This window comes from Canis lupus, chromosome 17, assembly GCF_048164855.1.
Source record: "Canis lupus baileyi chromosome 17, mCanLup2.hap1, whole genome shotgun sequence".
Classification (NCBI taxonomy): domain Eukaryota; kingdom Metazoa; phylum Chordata; class Mammalia; order Carnivora; family Canidae; genus Canis; species Canis lupus.
This window is the reverse complement of record NC_132854.1, coordinates 56,600,297-56,617,598: the sequence shown is the minus strand read 5'-3', so window position 1 is coordinate 56,617,598 and position 17,302 is coordinate 56,600,297. Positions and strand designations below refer to the sequence as shown.

The window sequence follows — 17,302 nt, the reverse complement described above, 5'->3', positions numbered from 1 at the left end:
ATTATTTTATTGTAGGTTTGGCAAATACTCTCAAAGCCAGTATATTCCTTGTCTGGTTTCCAACAGCAGTGCTTTTAGCCAGTGGTCACCTGTGTGCCTCTAGTCTCCGTTTGAGTGAGGCATAAAATGCTATTTGAACAAACTGGCTTCAATTTTCTCATTCTTCCAGAAATCTAATTCCTCACAACCACATCACTGAGCAATTTCTCATGGTGGTAATTAAGACCACATTTCCCATACGTGATTTTTTGGGGTCTCTGATAAACTGCATGAATGGAGCGTTCAGGTTCTAAACACTCTGCACTCTCATTTTGCTGTAAAGTAAAGGAGGTGTTATGGACTGAATGTTCATATCCACCCCCCCACCCCCCAATCCATATGTTGAAATCTTTTTTTTTAATTTTATTTATTCATGAGGGACACAGAGACAGAGACAGAGGCAGAGGCAGAGGGAGAAGCAGGCTCCGTGTGAGGACCCCCGATGTGGGACTTGATCCCAGGACCCCAGGATCACGCCCTGAGCCAAACACAGACACTCAACGACCGCGCCCCCAGGGGCCCCCATATGTTGAAATCTTAACACCTAAAGTGATGGCATTAGGAGGTGGGGCCTTTGTGAAATGACTGAGTCATAAAGGGAGCGCTCTCACAAAAGGGATTAGTGCCTTTATAAAAGAGACCCCAGAGAGCTCCCTCACCCCTTCCACCCACGGGAGGACACGATGAGAAGTCAGCTGTGTGCAGCCTGCAAGAAGGCTCTCACCAGAACCCAACCATGCTGGCACTCTGACCTTGAACTTCCAGCCTCCAGAACAGTGAACAATAAATGTCTGCTGTTTATAAGCCCCCCGGCCTGTGGCGTCGGTTAGAGCAGCCCAAACAGATTCCGAGAGGGCCGAAACGAAGCCAGGGGCCTCGGTTCTCTTCGTCTTCCCTCTCGGTGACACCTGACGAGGGAGCAAGTTCGTCCCCTGGAGGGAAACAGATGCCTGCCCAGCAAACAAGAAGAACCCAGGACATTCCTGGGCAGGAGCTTCGGCCTGTCTGGAAGGGATGAGCGGCCCCAGCAGAAGCAGCAGAACCTTCTCACCACCAGAGTCTGAACTCGCTGTCCTGGATCCAGAAAGATAAAAGGGGGCAAGCGTGAGTGCCAGGGCTCTCCTTTTCCCCATCGAGCAGTTGGCGGCCTCAGAAACAGCCACGTCAGAGGAACGTTACCAGATATGCCCAGAGGGATGTTATTCAGCCTTAGGAGAGAATGAAACTCTGACTCGTGACAACGCGGATGAACCTGAAGACATGGTGCTGAGCGAGATGAGCCAGACGCCGCAGTTCGACTTACTGAGGCTCCCAGAGTCGTGAATTCAGAGGGACAGAAGGCAGAATGCGGATTGCCGAGGACCAGGGGAGATGGGAGTGGGGACAGCTTTGGGAAGGTGAAGCAGCTTTCGGGATGGATGGCTGGATGGATGGCTGGATGGATGGCTGGATGGCTGTATGGATGGCTGGATAGCTGGATGGATGGATAATGGCTGGCTGGCTGGCTGGATGGATGGATGGATGATGGCTGGATGACTGGATGGGTGATGGCTGGATGGATGATTGGATGTTAGATGGATGGATGGCTGACTGGATGGATGGATGAGTGGATGGATGGATGGATAGATGACTGGATGGCTGGATGGCTCGATGGCTGGATGGCTGGCTGGATGACTGGATGGATGGATGGATGGACAGATGGATGGATGGACAGATGGACGGATGGATGGATGGATGGATGGATGGATGGATGGATGGATGACTGGATGGGTGAATGGATGGATGGATGGATGACTGGATGGATGACTAGATAGATGAATGGATGGCTGACTGGATGGGTGGATGGATGGATGGATGGATGGATGGATGGATGGAGGCACAGCACGTACATACACTGTGCACTTACATGTGGCTAAGGTGGTATATTCCATGTGGAGTTCACTGTACACACACACACACATACACACACACACAGAAGAACTTGTCACTACAACTGAAATAACCAATTTTATGTTGAGGCTAGAAAGGTCACCAGGAACAGCAGTGCCAGTTCAGAGGTGAGAAACCTGAGCTCCAGCGGGAGCAGTGACTTACCAAAGAGCTCTCTGCTAATCAGAGGTCCAGCCAGGAGGGTGATGCAAGCTCTTCTAGGTTCCCCCAGGCCCCATTCTTCCTGTTAACAAGCCCGGGGCCAGGAGACACACACATGCTGCAGGGACACGTGGGACCCCTCTCCAGAGCTCCCCCAACACTGCAGCCTTCCTTGGGGCAGTGCCCCCATGGGACTGTTTGTTTTATTGGTTGCCTGTTCTTCCCAAACTCTAAGCTCCTTGAGAGCAACAGCTATATCTTTTTTTTTTTTAAGACTTTGTTGTTTTTTAGAGCAGTTTGAGGTTCACAGCAAAACTGAGCAGAAAGTACAAAGGTTTCCCCTATACCTCCCGCCCTCAGCTGAGCATGGCCTTCCCCACCCTAAACGTCACCCACCAGAGTGGTGCATCAAGCTGACCCATGAGATGACACAGACGCATCCTGCCGCCAGAGCCGGTGGTTTCCATTAGGGTCCATTGTTGGTGGTGAACAGTCTATGGGTCTTGACAAATGTATGAAAACATGTGTCCAGCATTACAGTCTCATGCAGGGTAGTTTCAGTGCCCTAAAAATCCTCTGTCTCTTCACCTGGCCCTCCTCCCTAAACCCTGTCGACCACTCATCTTTTGACTGTCTCCGTAGTTTCATCTTTTCTCGAGTGTTCGATAGTTGGAATCACAGTGTATGGCCTTTTCCAGTTAGCTTCTTGCACTCAGTGTTACTCAGGGAAGTTTTCTCCGAGTCTCTTCGTAGGTAGATAGCTCATCTCCTTTTCTCCTTGAATAACAGCCCATGGTATGGGTAGACCATGCTTTGTTCATCCACTCACCATGTCTTTTGTACCCTTCTATTTCAACACCTAGCAACTTGCCCAGCACATAAGAGAACCTGAACAAATACTCATTAAAGGAGTGAATAAATAAAAATAAACCAAGCACCCATGAGCGAGAGTAGTTTACTCAGCCCAGAAGACAAATACCAAGAAGAGGGCTGGCTGAAAATTTCAATTAGCAGATTTGTCAATCTTTATTTTTTATTTTTTTTTTTATTTTTTTTATTGGTGTTCAATTTACTAACATACAGAATAACACCCAGTGCCCGTCACCCATTCACTCCCACCCCCCGCCCTCCTCCCCTTCTACCACCCCTAGTTCGTTTCCCAGAGTTAGCAGTCTTTACGTTCTGTCTCCCTTTCTTTTTTTTTATTTTTTTTTTATTTTTTTTATTGAGATTTGTCAATCTTTAAATACCAGGCCTGAATCCCACCGCAAGAGGCAATGTTTTGTGTATTTTATTTTGTATTTTAAACCCAAATTTAGAATTTGGGAGGTAAATCACTATTCACGTTTATTCAAAATATCTCGACTATTATATATTTACTTTTATGAGGGAACAAAAATGCACTTCACATGAGCTAATTCCCTTTGACTGTGACCTCTTCCTTTGGGGTTGGCCGGGCCCTGGTTTTCTGATCCAGAAAACAACTGAAGTCTGGCGCCCTCTTGGGGCCTCTCGTTTTTAAAAGACATGCCGTGCAAATGTCTTGGTTCCTGACATTTTTATCCACTCACAGCATCCAGTCTCGGTTTGGCGGAAGGTGGTGCTTCTAATGCTAGCAACAGCTCTCAGCAACTTCAAGTCAGACATTGCTCCCACCAAAGGTGTAGTCAGGCTGGATGCGATCTTTCTGTTGGTAGCCAGGGCAGGTGCTCTGGGGTCCTAGGGTGTCTTACCAAGAAAAAGAGTAAGCATAAATAGGATTAGAAATTAATTCATGGCATCCAGTCTCCCCTCTCACGCACGTCCCATCCCCAGGCCTTCTTGACCGCTAGCTGTTCATCTTGCAAGGCTACGTATATGCCATTTTCTTGATAAAACATTTTCCAGGTTAAAAAAAAATTGGCGCCCCCACCTCCCTGTGGTCTTCTACAAGGATCCGCAGCTGTGTGTTTGTTTACCTGAATCCTTCGTCAATGGTTGTGCTCCTTGAGTGCGGGCTTTACGTCTTGAGGAGAGCATCTGCTTATTCCCACTCCCCAGGGCTTACAACAGAGGTGCAATAAATGTTGATCGTAAATTGAAGATCAAGGTAGGAGGTCATAATGGAAGCAAAGAACACATAAAAATGTGTCACTTGGGGCCCTGAGACTCCTGTCCCTCTTTTGCTCTCACTGGCCTGCTGTTTGTTGCAAGACTGTAAAGGCAGTGTTGCCTTCGCAATGCCTGCAGACCCCCTAGACCTATAGGGGATGAAAAGATACATATTCCATGGCCCCTATGGTTTTGAAAAGTGCTGAGTCAAACCAAACTCTACATATAATTAGAAGTTCAAGAGAGCTGAAAGTACAGCCTTATTCCTCTAATATAAGTATCTAAGTGGGGAGGAGGGGTGGGACTCAGTGTCCTGATAAAGAATGTGAGCTCAAAGGCTCTGCGTGCTCTGAATCACACGATGGATGAGTGACGGAGCCAGGACAGTGACGGAGCTCCTGACTGCCAATTCCATACTCCATCCTTGACTTAGTGCAGTGCTTCCTCCTGGCAGGGAGCTCTATTCCTGAACTGGACATTTTAGCATCACATGCACATGGTATTTCAGTAAAAATTAAGGTCTTAGATATTGCGAGCAATCCCCATTGACTAGACATCATCACCCCCAGTCTCCCACTGAGGTAAACTGGGCAAAACCAAACCCACCGATGAAAACAAATGGACAAAACCATTAACAACACTCCCCCAGGGCCAACAGAGTATCAGGCACATCATAGTGGAATCAACAGTCACGGGGGCTGCGTCCCAACCATGCTCTGCCATTTACCTGTTTACGGCCCTAGGCCACTGACTCTGCCTTGACTCCCTCACTTATAATATAAAATAGATGAGATAGTAGTGGATGTTCAGAGAATTCAATGAGTTTAGTGCACACAGAGTCTGGCATATAGTCAATATTAATATTTGCTACTATTTTTTGAAAAATTCTTTCAGTTATCCAGATTGAAGTGCATACGTTGGTGGAATTCACCATATTTTCTTTTTCTTTTCTTTTTTTTTTTAGATTTGGTTATTTTTAGAGAGAGAGGGACTGTGGGGTGAAGGGGCAGAGAGAGAGAGAGAAAGAGAGAGAGAGAATCCCCAACAGTCTTCCCGCTGAGGGTGGAGTCCAAGGCGGGGCTCGAGCTCAGGACCCTGAGATCTTGACCTGAGCTGGAATCAAAAGAGTCAGATGCTTAACCGACTGAGCCACCCAGGTGACTGAGGACTTCACATTAGGGCTTACAATAGATGTAAGGTCTTTGATGGATGATTTCTTTGAAATAAGTTTTATCTCACCCGCTGCACTGTGTGCGGCAGCGGAACCCTCCCTCTGTCTCTGTCTCCCTCTCGGTTTCAAAGTTAAAATAACAGTTTTGATACCATCACTCAGCGTAAGGTTGGGCCCTTCTGTACTCCTTAGCATGTCTCAGTTCTGAGGTTCAGGGGCCCAAAGCAAGAAAGGCTTTAAGTAACTAAGACTTGTGTCAATACAGAAAGAGGAAGCCCTGCTTGTTTGCTTCTCAGAGGCAGCTGTTCTCTGAACACACTCACGCCAAGGGAAAGCTGGGTCTTGGGGCTTTGCTTTTGATTATTTTTATCTCCCTCTAAATGGCCCCATCTCTCTGATCTCTCAGCCCCTTCAATGCCACTTCATGATGCAAATATCCTTTGATGGAATAGAAGGCTAATAGTGCCTCCTGGCCAACTGGCTTCTGTATCCAAAAAGAGCACACGGCAATCACAGCTCCCTGAGACCCTGGCCTCTACCTTCCGCTGTGGCCGGCCCTGGTGCTCCTCCTTTATCTTAACACACACATTCTCCTGGTCAAGTAGGATTTGCCGGGCCCTTGGGCAGTGTTTCCCTCAGACCCTGTTTGTCTTCTTCCTAGAAAGTAAAGAGGATTCCTCTTTCCCCGAGGAAGTGATCGCATCTTTATGTAGAAGAAGTCAACAGGCGAATTTGCAGTGAGATCTTTGAACTAAGGCTCTTAAGGGCACCTACCCGTCTGACACCATTTGAAAGAGAAACTCAACTGAAAGCCTTCTGGAAAAAGACAAAAAGTAAGTTTGGTGACAGCTACATTTGGCTATTATTACCATGACAACCGTGAGTCTCAGAACAGGCGCCGGTCAATACCTAAGCATGTGATTCCTCTAAGGATTAACAACTGTGACTCACGGTGTGTAGACAGACACCTGGGCTGAGGTTCCCTGACTTTGGACTTCAGTATCCTGGTTAGACTGCAGCTCCACAGTCTGGTAGATTGCGTCTCTTCAATTCAAACCACGTGTCGGGACTTATTAAATAAGCACGCGTCATAACCTATTTGGGCAACTATCGGGCCAACTAAAAATGTGGCCATAGATCTCATAAAAGTTACTCAGGGGTCTAGTAAGGCAAGGCAGCTCCTGAAAGCATGGCCACTTGCCATTTCTTGAAGCCCTTGGTGTGAGCAGCTGCAAGACTGATGAGGATTGGAAAAGTGTTCCTTCTTTCACGAACAGAGGAAAGACGGAGATTGGGGGGTCAAGCCAGAGATGTGTGTCTGCACTGCATCGAGGGAGAACAAAGCCTGGCCAGGTCCCACCCTCTGTTGGCACCAGATTTGGGGAAGTGATGGATGAAACACCACGCTGCTCCTCTGGCACCTGGGCATCAACTCTTAATCTCTCTGCAGCTTTGAGGGCCACATTCGAAGGCTGTTGGGTTACTTGGGGGCTGGTTCTAAGAATCTTTTGTCTTTCCAGAATTCCTTGTTTTATCAGGGTAATCATTCACATATGATGAAAGATACCAAATATCCTCCAAACACACTAAACCTATATACTACCCCTTTCTGGTGCTATGGCAGGCAGGAAATACAGAAGTATTTAAGAGAAATTTGGATTTGCAGGTTGATTAGCTGTTTCCTTGCGTTTTGTGTGTGTGATTACTGTGGCTGCTCAAAATGATGGTAGACAAATAGGTCTAAATGCTTAAAATCAACAGGTGAGAATTCAAATCTCATATCTCAAGCTAATGTGATAGGCTCTGACCGTCTAGGTGGAATGGCAGGAAGAGACCTGAAAACAATGTCCTGCGCCCCCCTCCCCCCTGGGGAGAGGAACATTTCAAAGAGGAGGAAATTGCCAGATTTCCCAAATGCTGTAGATAAATCAGTAGATATAGGACTGAAATGCATGCATGGGGCTTTTCAAAACAGCTTTATTGAGGTATAATTGACATACAATAAGCCGCACACACATAAAACACATAGTTTCATACATTTTCTATACGTGTGGACCTTAATACCATCACCACACTGAAGCAGATGAACACATCTATCACCCCAGAAGTTTCCTTCTGGTCCTTTGTAGCCCCTCCTCCCAACCCATCCCCATCCCTCCTTCCCAGGCAACCCCTGAACCATCATTCTAGATTAGTGTGCATTTTCTCCAATTTTACATAAATGAAATCATTTATATGATTTCAGTATATCATTATCACAGTATATCATATCACAGTATATGATTCCAGTATATACTCTTTTTAAAAATCTGGCTTCTTTATTTCAGGAATGGGACTAATTATTTCAAGATTGAGACTCATCCATTTTGGAGCACATAGAAATAGCTTTCCCTCCTCCCCTCTCTCCTTTCTTTTTGCTGAGTAGCATTCCACAGTGGAAATAGCATGGATGTACCACAGTCTGTTTATCCATTCTCCTGTGGATGGACATTTGCGTCCTTGCCAATTTCCGGCTAGTGCAAGTAAAGCTGCTATGACTATTCACGTTCCTGTCCTTGTAGGAGCACAAGCTTTCTTTTCTCTTGGGTGAATCCTTAGGCTGGTTTATATGATATGTTTAACTTTTTAAGGAACCGCTGAATTGTATTTCAAAGTGGTTGAACCATTTTCTATTCCATTCCCATGAGCAGTGTCTGAGAGTTGCAGGCCGTCTACATCCTTGCCTGCGCTCACTATGGCAGTTTTTCTTTTTCTTTTTCTTTTCTTTTCTTTTCTTTTCTTTTTCTTTTTCTTTTTCTTTTTCTTTTTCTTTTGGAGATCTTTCTTTCTTCTTTCTTTCTTTCTTTCTTTCTTTCTTCTTTCTTTCTTTCTTTCTTTCTTTCTTTCTTTCTTTCTTTCTTTCTTTCTTTCTTTCTTTCTTTCTTTCTTTTTAGAGACAGAGAGAAGGAGAGACACAAAGGAAGGGGGAGGGGAGAGAATGAGAATCTGAAGCAGACTCCAAGCCCAGCATGGAACCCACAGGGGGCTCCATCTCATGACTCTGAGATGGTGACCTGAGCCAAAATCAAGAGTTGGAGGTTTAACCGACTCAGCCACCCAGGCACCTGCGATGGCAGTCTTTTAAGCTTCAACCATTCTAAACCTGAAGCCATGAAATCTGACAATCAGAAAGTTCTGATAATCTTCAGAAAGTATTTTCATTGCAGTGGTGAGGATAGAAGTCAGACTACAGGCGGGCAGTGGAGGCCGGGTTTAAGCAGTAGAAACTGAATATAGGCTGTTTTCAGAGACTTCAGGCTGTCAGGGAAGGCTCCAAGTTTATGTACAAGTCATGGTCATTACTCAAAATACTCAACTTATATCTAAATTAAAACATTTTACAGTTTAGGGGCGCCTGGTGGCTCTAAACGCCCAACACGGAGCCTGCGTAAGATGCTCTCTCTCCCTGTCTTTGTCCCTCCTATACCCTCTCTAAAAAATTTTTTTTTGTTTACAGTTTATTACTTGCCCAGCTCACAGTGTGGGCAGTGAGGTGGGGCCTTATAAGGATAAGGATATAGGATCAAATATTTCTTTTTATTCTTACCAAGTCATAAGGCCACGTTGCTTCTTGAAAAATATCTAAGTGTTAAGGTTAGATAAAAATCATCTGGAATTCTTCAATCCTCTCATCAAAGTGTAAATAACGTCACATGTGTCTTTACCCTTTCCAATAGGACACACCCGAACAGAGGACAAACAGGGAGCCTGGAAAAGAGAGACAGAGCGAGAAACAGGGTGACGTGTGTCCCAGTTTGCCAGGAGCTGTCCCACTTTAGCACCAGATGTCTGAGCCCGTGGGTGTGCATTGCACCCTAGTCTGAGCTAGAGGCCTCGGATGGAGCACAGAAGACGTCGCAGTCTCAAATTGGTTTACAGAATACTTCTCATTTCTCCCTACAAATGTGAAGTGTAATTTCACAAATGAATGACGTATCGTGTGTGGAAGAGTCACATGAAAACTATGGACTCATAACTGGAAAATGTTTCAGGGTGACTCACTCAAGTGAATAGATCCCATGAGAGCAGGGACAAGGCTCCTCCCCTCGCCCTCTCTCCTCTGTGGCAACCGGGATTCCCTGTGGGTCGAATCGTGCCCTTGCCCTAAATATGTTCAAGTGCTAACCCCAGCTACCTATAAAGACGACCTTATTTAGAGATGGGATCCCTCCGGATGTAATCAAGTTGAGTTCAGACTAGATTAGACCTGGGCCTGAATGACCCAGTGACTGGTGTCCTTAAAAAGGGAATTCTGGACACAGAAACAGACACAAAGGAAGAAGTCCATGTGACAATGGAGGCAGAGATTAGAGTGATGCACTTATAAGCTGAGGAAGGCCAGGGATTGCTGGCAGCCCTCAGAAGCGAGGAAGGCATGGAGTAGATTCTCCCTCAGAGCTTCCAAAATAGGAGCGAGCCCTGCTGACACTTGGGCGTCAGATACCTACCCTCTAGAACTCGAGAGAATAAGCTCCTGTTGTGCTACACCAACCAGATGGTAGTACCTTGTTACAGCAGCCCCGGGAAACTAATACAGATGCTTCCACATAGGTAACCCCAGGGATCCTGAACATTCATAGAATCTTTTTGAGTAACTACAAAGTTTCCAGAGCCTCTGTGGGCATTATGGGAGAAGCAAAGTCAATGCCAAGACCCGGCCTCCTCTTTTGCCTGACTACCCCTGCGTCCTTTCCGAGTCTCCACAGAGCTGTTACCCCTTCTCGAAAGCCTTGCCCTCACTGGGTCTCCCTAGGTGGGCTCCAGTGGTTCGCAGCCACCTCTGGGTATCAGAATCACCCAGGGAGCTTTTAAAACATGCTAATGCCCTGTGACCTGAGAGTCTGAACATGCGAGTTCAGGGCGTAGCCAGGGTGTTTTCTAAGACTTTGTAACGTGCAGGGTTGAGAATCTCCGTTGGGGTGTTCCCTGCCCCCAGATTCTCACCGCACCCTATGAGTACTTCAGCCACAGACACCCTCGGTATTGTGTTGAAATCATATGCTTCTTTTCATCTAGAAGAACATTTCTCAGTTTGGGCTGCGTGATCAAGTCACCAAAGGAGCTGAGAGCCCTGGCGTGCCCGACCAACCCCGGACCTCTGGAGTCAGGAGCTCTCTGGCTGTCTGCAATTTGCAGCCAAGTTTGAAAACGACTGTACCAGATCATGAACTCTGTTGGAGCAGGAGTCTGGCTTTCTTGATTTTGGGAACTCCCTGGCTACTAGGCTCCTGGTGCGTCCTGCTGCTGCGAGCCCACCAGTAGATGTTTCTTAAGTAAGTTAACTCTACCGAAAACTGAGTTTATAACCTAGAAAGGGGCCCGAAACAAACAACCATGACTTACAACATTGTACTAAGTGACCTAGAACAGGCACCAGAGAGTCACATCTGTTCTGGGATGCTGACGGGTAAGGAGAAAAGCAAGGAAGGTCAGCGGTTACTGTTGAAAAGCCTTTGGGAAGGTGCCTTTATAACCCAGCGCGTCCCCAAGATCACAGAAACGATGGCTGTTTCTTCAGTTGAACGCCAATGAGGTGATGAGATTGCATTTAGAACTGTCTGGATCATAAGATCCAACTCTTTGAAGTCTAGACTCACACTCAGTGTGAGAAGATATGCACTCTAAGAAAGGCCGATGCCACCGCAGACCCACTCAGGGGAGAGCTGGTTAATTCCAGCTTTGCTTTCTCCTAAACTCGAACAGGAATGTCCCCACCATTTAAGTTTTACGGCCTTCATTTGGGGCAAGAACATATATTTTAATTTAAATTTTTAAAAATGTGTGTATGATTCCGTTTCCTTGTACCAGCAAATAGCTTTGTGATAAACAAAAAAAACAACCCCAACCTTATTTGATTGTGAGATAAGGGAAGATTAAAAAAAAAGGTTTTATTTATTTATTCATGAGAGACACAGAGAGAGACACAGAGACACAGGCAGAGGGAGAAGTGGGCGGGACTCGATCCCAGGACCCCGGGATCACGACCTGAGCTGAAGGCAGATGCTGGACCACTGAGCCACCCAGGTGCCCCAGAGAATACTATTTGAATGGGGATAGGACTAGAGCCATCCTTCAGGTTAAGTGAAATCAGGATGGGAACAAAGGCATGACTCTCACAGCCGCGTCTTATTTGTGTATCAACTGTTTTTCTCTCAGGCTTCTCCATACATTAGAGTTCAGGGCTACCAGTGATTTTGGATCCACACTTATAGCTCCACCTGTAACCTAAGAGAATTTAAAACCAGAGAGGGGATCCCTGGGTGGTGCAGCGGTTTGGCGCCTGCCTTTGGCCCAGGGCGCGATCCTGGAGACCTGGGATCGAATCCCACGTCGGGCTCCCGGTGCATGGAGCCTGCTTCTCCCTCTGCTTCTCCCTCTGCTTCTCCCTCTGCTTCTCCCTCTGCTTCTCCCTCTGCTTCTCCCTCTGCCTATGTCTCTTTCTCTCTCTGTGACTATCATAAATAAATAAAAAAAATTAAAATAAATAAATAAAACCAGAGAGAACAAAAAACTCCCTTTGAGCTCCAATTTGAGAAAACTCAAAGGGAGGACTCTGATTGGCCAAGCTCAGGGTCACATGATTATGGTAAAGGCTAGATGGGGTACCAGGACTGATGACCCCTCCCCCTGGGGCAGGATTGGGGCAGAGAGAAAGAGCTACCAGAAGAGATCTAGATGGTTCCCATGAGAAATCAGTAAAGCCTGGATGTCCCTGGTACCGATAAGCATGAAAGCCAAGTCAGCAATTAGCTGGGTGAGAGCATGCTAGAGGAGGAACCCTGAGAGATGACTCCAGAGTTCAAATTTTGCTGATGGAATATACTGTGGTGCCATTACGAGAAATGGAGACTCCAAGGCGAGGACCTGGCCAGAGGGGAAAGCAGGAAGTCTGACCCCGGACACACAGTCTGAATCCATGTTCCGGAGGTCCATGGAGGACCAGTGGTCCACCTGGCGATTGAGCGGGAACGTGATACTCAGGGGAGAGGGAAGGTCTTGACAAGCAACTGTGATGTGATCTGCATGGAGGGAAGTTAGTGGAGTTGATGTCAATATCAAAAGAGAAAATAGAGAAAGAAAAGAAGAGGTGGAAACTTGAAGGGAGCTCCTACCTGTGAAGAGCCAGAAAAGGAGAGAGAAAAGTGCCACCAGAGAGCTAGAAGAGCCTCGAAGGGACAGCCAAGGGAGAAGGACTGCGGGACACTCAAATACTTGAAGAACGTGTGGCTGAATTTTGAACCACGACAGACGCCAGGCTTGCCCAGGAGCGTGTGGTGTGGGTACACATCGTGGACTTCAAAAGAGCAGGGCAGGGAAATGTTAATGGGGTCTCCTTCTTCTTCTCCTCGGTTCTTAAGCTTCTCCCATGCCTCCCCCTCCCCTCCCCAACCCCAGGGCCCCTTCCTCAGCCAACATGTGGACTGGTAGCCCCAGGAGTTTGCAGATGTTAAGAGGATGGTTTGCAGGTCTTCTAGTTCATGGAAGCCTGAGCTCTAATTACTCTTTCCTAGACTTGGAGCCTTTGAAGATTAATTTATTTGAGAGAGAGAGAGAGAATGCATGGGGGGGGCAGTGGGAGGAGAGTCAGGGAATCTCAAGCAGGCTCCCTACTGAGCACAGAGCCCAACTCAGGCCTCTCATCCCTGACATCATGACCTGAGCCAAAATCTAGAGTCTGGCACTTAACCCACTGAGCCCCCCAGGCGCCCCTAACTCAGTGCCTTTGCTCCTGACCAGTAACCTAGCTGAGATGATGGAACGTAACCCGTTACCGTGTCATCGTATTTAGAGCCAGCCAACCTTCATGAACAAGTAGGCAGCTATCTATTAGAGGGAGAATTTCCCGTGACCTCCCTTGACTTGCTGATGCCTGAAGTCCAGGATCAAAGCTTCATCTTGTTAGTTTAAGGCTTTGGTTCCTGTTAGGACACAGATCCCACTGAGGACGTGATCATACTACTTCAAGATGCTTTATTCGATGGTACGTCTCCTCCATGCATCCACGCATTAGTCTAATGAGGGCATGAACTGTGTTTTATTCAAATCTACCCCCCACCCCCATCCTTACTGCAGCCAGAGGTGGGATGGGGCCAGCTTGCAACACCGTGCTCACGCCTTCCCAATTCTGTGTTTGGTGGCACCACACCAGCAGCTCAATATCAGCCTTGGTGGCGGTATTTACACCACAGAAATTGGGAACTGCTACAAATCGGGCCTCCCCTTCCCCTGCAGAGGGTGGTTTGTTACTTCTTTACCACCACACCACCCCCTGCCCTTTTAGGCTTAAGCAGCTCATTTTTCTATTGAACCATTGGAGTTGTGGGCCTGCAATAGATTTTAACGTGGTCCTTCCATAAATTAATGATGACGATCCCTTCAGTTCCCATAATACAGCTAATCTGTAGTTTTGACCTCTCAACATTTGCTCTCTCAACAAAGCTATGAGCTGGGCTGGGAAGACGATTGAGTCCTCTGTTGTAGCAATCTCACCCGGAAAGGGCCAAGCTCGGTGAACCTTTACTGGGGGAGGAACCAGAAGGAACTTCTCCCAGCCTTTCATCGAGCAGTCCCAGCCATTCCCCTAGAATCATTCTCTTCGCCCTTTTTCTCAACCGGTTTGGCATCTAAGGACCAGAACTGGCTGCTGGGTTGGGCCAAATGACCCTTCCAGAATGCATACTTGAAACAGCTAAAGGCTAATTTTAAATGCAGGCATGTTTCATTTTATCAAACCTCACAGATACTGTGTTTTGTTTTGATTTTTACAGATTGAAGATTTGTGGCACCCCAGCATCAAGCAATTATTTTCAGATGTTATTTTCCCAACAGTATCTGCTCCCTTCATAGCTCTGTGTGTTATATTTTGGTAATTCTCGCAGTACTTCAAGCCTTCTCATCATATTTGTTATGGTGATCTGTGATCAGAGATTATCACTTGCTGAAAGCTCAGATGAGGGTGAGCATTCTTTTTAGCAATAAAGTATTTTCAATTAAGGGATATATATATATATATATGTTTTTTAAAACATAATGCTATTGCATACTTAATAGAATACAGTACTTTTATGTAAATTGGGAAACTAAAAAAATTCATTTGACTTGCTTTACCATAATAGTCACGTTTTCATGGTGGTCTGGAACCAAATCCTCAGTATCGCTGAGGTATGCCTAAGGCAAGCCATGAGAAAGGAGATAAGGGTTCACTAACCTTATCCTGCTTGCTTCCATGGCTTTCAATGATCAGTATCCTAGGAGGCCTCATCTCGCCAGGAGACTCAACAAGTAGGCTGCTGACAAATAAAATGTGTTCCAGACTTCTGTGGAGGCCAAAGGACTCTTGTTTGCACTGTCCGTCTTGTGTATTATAACCCCAAGACATTGGAACATGGCAGCCATCCTAAGCCAAGAAGAGAGAATCCAGTAGCATTCTCCAGCTCTGATGTGCTGTGATGTGCTTCAAGTGGTATGTTATAGATCACAGCGAAAGCCCCAAACCAGAGATCCGCGGCTTCCTTGGGGAAAAGACAATTGGCTCAGGCAATGGAATTGTGTGTCCTCAAGGAAGAATTTTTTGGCTCTGAGGCCTGGTTCTGATTTCTGACATGTTCGTTAGGATCAAGCTCCAGGTCAGCCCCACTTGGAGGCATGTTCTCTGTTGGACTCTGCCCAGCCTGGGCCTCCAACTTTGATAATGGGTCAAGTACCTCAGCCCCTTAAGGACTGGGCTGTTCCTAATCCTTCCAGTTTCCCCCAAGTAGCCAGTTTTTCTGGCCCTGAGCCACGTTCAACAGCTGGGCTGTAATCACAGATCTCATCTGTGCTGCTTTTCTGTATTTCTGCACTTGACAACTTTGCCAGACTGCCGGTAACGTCTCATCTTGTGGTCTTTCTACGTGTTCTCCCTCGAGAAGAGCATTTCTCAACGTTCTTGAGGACCAGCCCCTCCCCGGCGATTCCCCATTCTCCTGTCTTATTTTCCTGATGCTACTGTGTAGAATTAGCTGTTCGTTGTATGATTACGTATTTATCATCTGCCCCTCCTGCTCCTTCACTACCTCTTAGATGGTAAGTTCCAGGAAGGCAGAGACTGTTTTGTTTACACAGAGTTTCCAATCCCGAGGACAGCATCTGGCCCATAGAAGGCTCTCAATAAGTGTTTGAATGGCTGAGTCCTTAGGTTCATCTCCCTTTCGCTTGCTCTGTCATTTCTTACCCTGCCTGCATCCGGGACCCCAAGAGCTACTGGCATCATGGTAGGTATGTGTTATTTTGAGTTCCCACCAGTCTCTCCCTCCCCAGCTCTGTGGGGCCCCAGCCAGGAGACTCAGCATCACATCTCCTGAGCTCTTGAGTTTTCCTTCTGAAAACCTGCCATTGTTAGCAGATGTCCAGACCTCTGTTTGAGTGCCTAGTTTTGACATATAGCCTTATTCTTTTTTTTTTAAGTTTTTATTTATTTAAGTCATCTCTACACCCAACATGGAGTTCAAACTCACAACCCTGAGATCAGGAATCACACGCTCTTCTGACTGAGCCAGCCAGATGCCCAGACACATAGCCGTGTTCTTACCACCAATAGCTCTGCCTCCTTGGCCTTTGGTTCCCACTGTGACCTCTGGTCTCCCTGACCTGCACTATGCCTTTTCCCTCATCCTGCTCCCCCTGTCTTTTGCTGGGCCTTCCTCGTTCCAGCTCCTGCCCTCACTGCCTGCGGTCCTCAGACTGCTATAGAGAAGCCAGCATCAAGGTCAATAGCACTTTCAGCCTCTAATCTTAAATAAGAAGGGCTTTCAGGGATCTCCAAGTGAGCATTTCACTCTAGGGTAGCCCAGAGTAGGTCAGTCACCAGACAGTCATTGGCTCCCAAAGTTCGTGATTATCTTCCGAGAGATGATGAATGTTGCCATTCTTTTCATATCATTTTTTTTATGTGAAATAAAACATGTATTCAGAAAATAAATGTATGAAACACGTATGTGTCGTTTATTGAATCTAGCCAACACCTATGTAGCCACCACCCAGATCAAGAAAGAACATGACCCACCATCACGAACTCCCCAGGTATAACCTGTCTTGCCCCAGCTCTTACTAGAGCCACTACACTGACTTCTGTGTTTATTTCTTAATTTTTCTTTTTCTTTTTTTTAAAGATTTTATTAATTTATTTATGAGAGACAGAGAGAGAGAGAGAGAGAAAGAGGCAGAGACACAGGCAGAGGGAGAAGCAGGCTCCATGCAGGGAGCCTGATGTGGGACTCGATCCTGGGTCTGCAGGATCAGGCCCTGGACTGAAGGCGGCGCTAAACCACTGAGCCACCCGGGCTGCCCTTAATTTTTCTTTCTAATTATACTACTTAGGTATATGTCCCTAAGAAAAAAAAAAGAAAAAAAAAAAGAAAAAAAGAATTTAGTTTTGTTGACTTTGAACTTTATATGAATGGAAGCAAAAATACTTATCTTTTTGCGTCTTCTCCTTTGATGGTGATTCTTTTGTAGGAGAAAATTGTTCTTAAAACACATGCTCTTTTTTTGTCATTCTATCTACACTAGCAGGATCTAGCAAGAATTGTTACTGGTAGGGTTACCGTTTTCTCATTCCAGCCTTCTTTGGAATGTGGCTTGCAGTTTCCAGACAGGGTTTATTGCTATGTTTTCCAGATTGCTTGGTAGTAAACCCAATTCTGGTGTGCAGACCCTAACTCCCTCCAAGCTGCCTCCTACCTACCCCTTCAACCAGACAAAGAACATAAGACGCTTTCCTATCTTTACGTTTGCACATGTGTTGTAGAGATGCAAATTCGTAATGACTTGCATTGGAATGTGGCATATAAATATATAAGCTTTTATAGAAAAATAAGAGAATTACTGAGG

General features: G+C 46.3%; 1 long non-coding RNA gene across 1 annotated transcript; it reads left to right on the top strand.

Annotated features, from left to right (window-relative positions):
* Window positions 1-712: 712 nt before the first annotated feature.
* Window positions 713-16,347, top strand: LOC140608172 (uncharacterized). Its single transcript, XR_012010194.1, has 4 exons — window positions 713-1,436; window positions 6,054-6,225; window positions 9,109-10,704; window positions 14,200-16,347. It is a non-coding gene; the product is annotated as an uncharacterized lncRNA (long non-coding RNA).
* Window positions 16,348-17,302: the final 955 nt, after the last annotated feature.